At 37.5% G+C, this 7,814-nt stretch overlaps 1 long non-coding RNA gene across 3 annotated transcripts; it reads right to left on the bottom strand.

Annotated features, from left to right (window-relative positions):
- Positions 1–1,831: 1,831 nt before the first annotated feature.
- Positions 1,832–7,760, bottom strand: LOC145495814 (uncharacterized). Of its 3 annotated transcripts, XR_014050476.1 has the most exons (3): positions 7,502–7,760; positions 3,187–5,743; positions 1,832–2,539 (listed from the first exon to the last, which is right to left on the bottom strand). It is a non-coding gene; the product is annotated as an uncharacterized LOC145495814 (long non-coding RNA). The 3 variants fall into 3 exon arrangements; XR_014050475.1 differs by having other exon boundaries at positions 1,832–2,589; positions 3,187–7,760; XR_014050474.1 differs by having other exon boundaries at positions 3,187–7,760.
- Between the last annotated feature and the right edge of the window lie 54 nt (positions 7,761–7,814).

Here is a 7,814-nt window from a genome sequence, read left to right as displayed (position 1 = left end):
AAAATTCACGGGAAAGTATTAAACGAGACAACTTGTTGCTTTCCGCAAAGTTCCGCTGGTGATACCTGTCGAGGGAGGCTGACTAAAGTACCCCTAGCACCTCATTACAGTGTTCGAGAGCCTGGACCACAGCGATTTAGCTTTCTTTAAACCCGAGCAGTTGCAACAAACACTTAAGCTTAAGTTAATTCAAGCAGATGCACAGGAGCGAATAGTTTGCAGCAAACATTATATTTCGCCGAAATAGGTAGGTACATAAGCTTATATTCAAGCTTACTTCTCAGAATTAAAAATAATCGTACACCGTAGTAGGATGCAAGGTTGGTAGCATAAGCACTTCATTGGCTTCTAATCAGGGCATTGTAATGGTTTCTTTTGTTTTTGAAGCAATAAAGAAAAATTATCTTGCACCATACAATACCTGCATTTACTTTATGGAGCATCCCTAAAAAGGGCTTTCCAGCATCGGTACCAAAAGTTTAACATACAGAAAATGCTTTACTAGTTGACACAACTCAACCTAAAAGACTCAACTTATTGATTTTTAATAAAAAGAGAGAGCCAGATTTATAAAGCACTCCTGGGTCAATGTGTGATCCAAGTATTGTTGTAATATAAAACCCAAAAAACAATATTTAGGATTTAAAGTGAAAAAAAAAATTACTTCATGAATCTGAATGTCAGAAAAAAATGTATCATTCAATGAAAATGTCTGTAAGAAAATAAAAGAATGAAAAAATACCAATCATTATCAAATCTGGTTTCCCCACAGGTATACAGGTATAGTATCAAAATAATTACATTAGACCTTTTAAATCATTCAGCAGAATGCTAACTTAAATGTCGCCAGATTACAACATGAAAGCATACACAATGTAGTTGAGGAGCTTGAACAAGTCAATGCAAAGTTACTGGAGAAGACAAAAACTAAAACCCTATTTTGACTGGCAAGTTGTGCATCACCAGTCTCTGCCCCAACCATTCCATTCAAGTGAAAAAAAAATTGTGACCAAACATGTAAATTTAATTTCTTATTTAAAATCGAAAACACACAAATAAGTCAGTTTTTGCAAAATCCAAAAGAAGCTGCAGTTTGAGAATGGGATCATTATAAACCTTTCCCCCTAGAGTCAACCGTCACTCTGTAGTCAAGGCTCATTACAAATTTTAACTACCGGTATATTTGAGCATGCATCAGTGCTAATAAACAACAAAAGGGCTGAAGTGCTAACCCATGTTTAATGAACGTATCAAGATAATATTATCCTTGACTGTACTCAACTGTTAATACAGGTAGAAATTAAAGGAGCTCAGTCACGGTATTTTGAGTTATTTTGGCCACATACAAAATAACCTTTAAATGGTGGGAAACCTGAAAATAACAGTTTAATAAGATAGAAAAACACTAAAGACAATGATAAACCATAAAGGAACAAGGATGGCTAAGGATGGAGCAGATTAACATGGATTATAAACAACAAATTTGAAAAATTGAGGCTAAATTTTTCAATATGTGCAAACCGTGACTGAACTCCTTTAAAATGTTGTGAACATTTGTAGCAGAACCAGAATTTGGCAAACATGTTCATCAGTTTCACAGAGCACTGACCAAGCACTATACACAAGGGTGGTAAACACCTCTATGATCTGACTGAAATGGAAGCTTTCTGTGATCAGCATTCTGCTGGACTGTTTGGTCAGTTGCAAAATACATGTATCCACAGTAGTTCAGAGACAACATGTTTACTTAGCATTTTATCAGGGATATCTGGCAAAACATCTTTTTCTGTTTGTGTGCGTGCTAGAAAAACTCTCCAATCCAGAGGGCAAATGGCTCAAATCTCAAAATGAAAGGAGCCAGTCACAGTTCACTGATATGTACATGGTTCTTGGGTTCAGCTGCCACCCACAGCCATTACTTAACTATGAAAAGACCTTGGTTGACAGACAAGAAGACAGAAGTACAAAAACAAAATTTGTTTAATAAGGGAGGCAATAAACGTGAGATCACATGTTGCTAATAATCATCAACTGGAATTAAATTAGTTAGTCTGAGCCAGCAATTTTTTGGTATTTCCACTTTGTGCCCAACTTAGAAAACAGACAAATTTGTCGTGGATCATAACAAAATTATTCTCCAATCAATGATCGTAGACAGAAGATGAGTCTACTTTGCATTAATACAAGGAGGTAATACCAATAAGAGTTATGATAGAAGTTTCAGTGTTACTGTATACTCCAAGAGCAGAAATGTACAGTGTTTCACCCAAAATTTGCAGAATAGAAAGTTCACGCTCTTCATCAAGGAAGACATTTTTTCGTATGCCAAGCACTATCTGGTCCACAAGTTCCGTAGCAAGTACCATTTGGCATATGTGCACTGCAGTTGTGGATGTACAAAGTCACAACAAAATGGCAGTAGTTGATTTGGGAGATGATATCACTAAGAGTCACCACAATGTTCACGTGACCATGGAGGGTGGCACAGTCTGCCCTTGTCAAGGGGCTATTGACATTCAGCATCTCCTTGGTGTTGTATCTGTTGAAAGAGGAAATTATCACTGCCAAAACTTCCTTCAACATCTCCCTCTGCAATTCAAAGGGTTCAACTGGTCAAATGCTGAAAAAAAGTTTTAAGGAATGAAAGTAATCTACGTTTGTATAAAATGCAGTGTGCTTTAAGAATTTAGCAAGACACAAGACATGAAATGGTTTGTGCTGCTAAGGTATGGCACATAATTTTCAGACCACCTTGAAGTTTTCACAGGGAAAAAGATTGAAATCCTTCACTCTAATTTTAGAAGGTAGCTAATTTTGTAACTGTGTAGGAAAATGAAATTTTCAAAAGAGGAGGCTTTAGAAGCAATAAATTGCCTCAAAACTGTAACAGAATCATTCAACCTGTGGTAAATTGTTGAAATTAACTCAAGAAAAACTTCAAAAAAAATTGTCAAAATAATTATGGTTAATAATCTCCTGGTTTTTTCCGTTTTCGAATTCCTAAGTAATGAAGCCATTGCATGGTCAGGTGCTATGGCCACTGGTATGGAATTTTATTGAAAGGTGGAAACATCACAAACATGTATTGTGAAGTGGACATGATAAAATGAACTATTATTTTTGAAAGTTGTACAATGTAAGTTATTAATGACCTTCTTAACTGTATGTATACAGAATTCTGCTTACCAATTTCTTATTCTTGACTTTTACTGTATGAGCTGAGGTGTACGCCAATGACAGCTCAGCATGAAGAAAACAAAAACAGTGGAGATGAAGACGACGACGAACCAGAAGAAAGCTCAAATAGAGAATCAGAGAATCGAGAGGATGACAAGTTCGATGATCGATTACAGGAAAAAGGTTGATGACATCAAAGCACGCAAAATTTGCGCTTCTGAATTTACATACCCTGGTCCCAGAGATTTTTCTTGATTTTTCTCCGCACGAGAGAGCTACGAGAGAGCCGCGAAGTGGTGAAAACACGAGTCGCGAAGCGGCGAGAAAGAAAAACGAGGTTTTTCTTTCTCGCCACTTCGCGACTCGTGTTCGCCGCTTCGCGAAAAGAAAAATCAAGAAAAACCTCTGGGACCAGGGTAGAATTTAAAAGGAAACGAATCCACCAGAGATCCTTCCATTATACACAAATCCCAAACAGAAACCAGTGCAAGGATGTAGCAGAATTTCGCGCCGAATTTGCTGTGCTCCTCCAAGCGCAGGCTAACATCGTCGTTGTCGGCAAACATCAACTGCAATCCATTGATTTTATGCTCATCCTCGACAACCCAGTCTTTCTTCATAAATAACCATTAATAAAACTGCAAGTATACTGACAAATTGGCCAAGCAAAAAGCACCAACTTGTGGTGAAAAGAGCACAATCGAGCGCAGTTCACACAAACTACCGTTCAATGGCCACTCGATCGCGCTTCCAATCCCCGCAGTAAGTCAGCGGTCAACGTTCTGCGCACGCGTCCTTAAAAAAGTCCCCAGCCAGGAGGGAGAGGTCAACTTTGCTTGCGTAGCGATGCGATTGCGCGCCCGATGATCTTGGCCATTATGACGTCACTCGTGAGCCAGCCCGTGAAGTTTCAATGGCCGCTAAAAAATGACACCAGAAAAGTTTTTCATCTGATGATTGCTCAAAGAATTTGAAAGAAAGCGATCAACAGACCACAGGAATAACATAACCTATTAATGTTGTGTCCAAAAATACCTTGGTTTTCAAAAATTAGATGTCGGAAGGCTCAAAAACACGCAAAATTTGGAGATCGCTCAATTGAAAACGCGATTGAAAAGTGAAGCTTCACGCCCGTTTCCTGGGCGATATCTGGAGAACCCAACGATGAACAACACGAACACAAAAATATGATCTTGATATGGTTTAAAACGTTTGAATGGTGATAAGAACGAGTCATTTAACATATGCATAAAAATGATCAGTGGGTTTAAACCCATTATTTTGTAGACGATAGCCTGGAGGACCTGCTGATCAATACTCGAAACCCTCAAAATATGAGAAAGTATTTGATGGAAAATGCTCCCTTACAAAGACATTTGAACTATCAAGTCATATGCTGGGTTGGAAATTAAAGTAAATAATGTACCAAATAATTATTTTTCTGCGCTAAATTATCCGCAAAACTGTCAACAATAACATTTTCTTCAGCGAGACCAACCAACTGACGCAAGCTGACCAGACGTGCGGATATTTTAGCTGGTAAAATGATATAAAATCACTGTACGGGAGACCTAGATGAAACAGATGATATTCAGAATAACATGGATGAGACCTCTTGGCAGAAAGGTGCTTTATTTCATGTCAAAATGTTCTCCAAATATGAGGTCGGAGCAGGATCTGTTTCCTCGGGCGTCCGCATGCAGTGCAAAGCTATTTCTTGTCTCGCACCTCTGACAAGAAAGGTATCCTAAACTAGTGTTTTGGGTTCTAATTTTTTTTTAATATCACAGTGAGTTCAATTAAACTTGTATAGGCTGCAAAAGAAAACTCATAGGATGTTATATGGAAAGAACTAAAAAATACAGAATCTGGTTCCAAGCAGCAAGTGAATTAAAGAGGAAAGAAAATATGAACAGGGACACTTCCTATGCTAAGCCATTGGCAATAAGAGTTAACTTATCCAGGAGAAACTTGTAACGCCAAAATGACTTATTGCCAAAACAAAGAGTTCAGTAAGGAAGGTTAAGACAAAGCTGGAAAGATCAATATCAGGTGATCTCTTATCATAACCAAACCCCTTGTTTTCTAATAGTATCTGTCTTGAGAAACTGTAATAGCTTTACTGTCTCTAAGTTTGAAATGATAATCAGTTATTTTATTTATACTTTATGCTTTTAATTTTCATCATAAATCTTATGTAAATAAAGATAGCTTTAACAATTATTTTACATTAAGTTTAAACTGACCTAAAAAGAAATATTCTAGAGAAAAGTGTCACAGAGGTTGTGCTTGTAAACATGAACCCAAAGTCTGATTTCTCCCCAGTGCCATCCATCCCAGGTTCCCTGTTGTTTTTTTGCATTGATGAGTTTATTATTGGCTTCAAGAGAATGATAAGCGTACATTTTCAGCAAATAACAAAAAAAAAAACCCCACAAGATTGGGTTTTAAATGTTTAATTGACAATACAATGACAACAAATAGATAGCTTTCCATGGTGGTTGCGTGTATTGCCAGAAATGGGGCCTGCTTGAATGGTCTTGCAAAGGTGGTGGAGGATGGTAACCTAAGGTTTAAAAAGATCAAATAAGACTCCTCTTAATAATCACCAGTTGAAAATTGGAGTAAATGTTGATATAACCTTCCTTCCCTCTTTGGTTTTTACATTGCCCCTAACTCTTTTCAACAGAAAATGTAAACTAAAAGATAAATTTCCTAATGAGATCTAACACCAGGAACTCAATATGTATTTATGATTAACAAAAGTAACTCTCACAATTAAACAATCCAACCCCATCCACCTTTAAGTCCCGTCCAAGCAGATACAATGTGATAATGTACATCATAATTTATAAAACATAAAATAGCTCATTTCAATGTATTGAATTGAGGTCTCCAGATTCACATAGAGAAATTTTTTCAGCACCCTCACCTGCACAAAGGAAAAATAAAATTTCTGAAGTGTGTCAAACAAACTACAACAAACACTCTGCATAAAGTATTTTTGGATCCTTACATAGAGAAAAGTTACAATGTTGTTTAGGAATTGAAATAAATCAAACTTCAAATTCCTAAATATTGCTGATCAACTGTGCCAGTTTTGTAAACATAATGAGATCCAGCAATAGGAACTCAAGGTGACCAGAGTTTGGAACTCAAGTTTTTTTATATAAGCATACATGATTCCAGCTGACAGTGAGGCCCCTTATTTGGTCTTAGGTAACCAAGAAGGCCCTTGCCCCAGTGACCCTGGACGAGCTAACTTTCACCATTTTGTTGAGAAAGTGAAACACAAGTCACCCTTGGCAACATAACCAGGGTAACCATGGTAGGCCTGGTAAACTTTTTTCATCAAAATACTATGACTGGCCTACCTGGGACAACTCATGGTATGAAGAAATCAAAATTAACTCACAAAACCCTGCAGTGATCAAATGACTGAAAGGAAGCCAAAAAAAGAATGATGACTGAGCACTGGAATATGAAAAAAGGCTTAAGTAATCCTGGAGGGATAAAAACTTGATAAAGTTGGGTCTGATAGGGTTGTCTCCAGTACCCAAGACCATATAAATGGGGCCTTATACTCTCTCCTCCGCAGAAGCTCCCCATGGGAAATTGAATATACTCAAAACTACCAGCCTAAAGTCTAAGCAGCATGAAAGAGGCCTATGCAGAGGAGAGAGGGCCTTGTGTGTCCATATATTTAAAGAAAAGTCTTACAAGACTAGACTGCAAACCATGGATAAAATGTAGACTGCACGCTTTTTAAGAAGATCATATTCCCATTTTCATTTATAGAGAGAATGAGCTAACTTTACACCGGCTAACATGAGCTGTATATTGTATAAAAGGAAATGGCATATTTTTTTAAAAAGTCTGCAGTCTACATATTCACTTTATCCTCTGTCTGTATTTTAACCACCGTTGTGCAGTAGGCAGGCTTTAAGTCTTATTTAAATAATTAAGCCTAAGTTCTTGTTTGTGAAAGTTCTCATTTCCATTATTGTGGATATTTCTGCTTGCTAGGACTGTTGCAGAACATGTGCCGAGCATGAGATCGCAGATATTTCATACTCAAATGGACTGATCATTTTTACTACCGATTCTTCAAAATCATCTTCAATTACAATGTTTTCCTACACATATAAGCTCTTCTGTGACCACGTTACACGTTTCTTTAAGTTACAGATCACGTAAAAAAAGGCAATTTTACGGGGCGAATGGTCAAAATTTTGCCCCACATAATTCCATTGGAGAGCGATGACTGTAACACTTTAAATACACTTTATGCAAGATTTTCCAGTTATAATTAAATTCTACTTACCTCTCAAGAAAGAAACATGATAATTACTCCTTGAGATCCAAATACAACACCATTTAAAGCTGGAATGATTGGAGAAATCCGCCTCAAAAAGTTGTATCAACTAGAGGCAACGCCGCCATTTTCGAAAATTTTCTGCATTTGCGCGCATCATTCGCCGTGACGTCATAATGGCCATGATCATAGGGTCAGCCAAATCTGACGTGTTCACCTCTCCCTCCTGTCCCCAGCCAATCAGCGGTTTTTGAGACCTGTCAACCGCATTCCTTTGGTTGCGGAAAAACCGCTGATTGGCTAAAAATTCACCTTCTCAACT

This window comes from Orbicella franksi, chromosome 8 (genome assembly GCF_964199315.1).
Source record: "Orbicella franksi chromosome 8, jaOrbFran1.1, whole genome shotgun sequence".
In the NCBI taxonomy this organism is placed as follows: Eukaryota; Metazoa; Cnidaria; class Anthozoa; order Scleractinia; family Merulinidae; genus Orbicella; species Orbicella franksi.
This window is presented reverse-complemented; position numbering and strand designations above follow the sequence as displayed.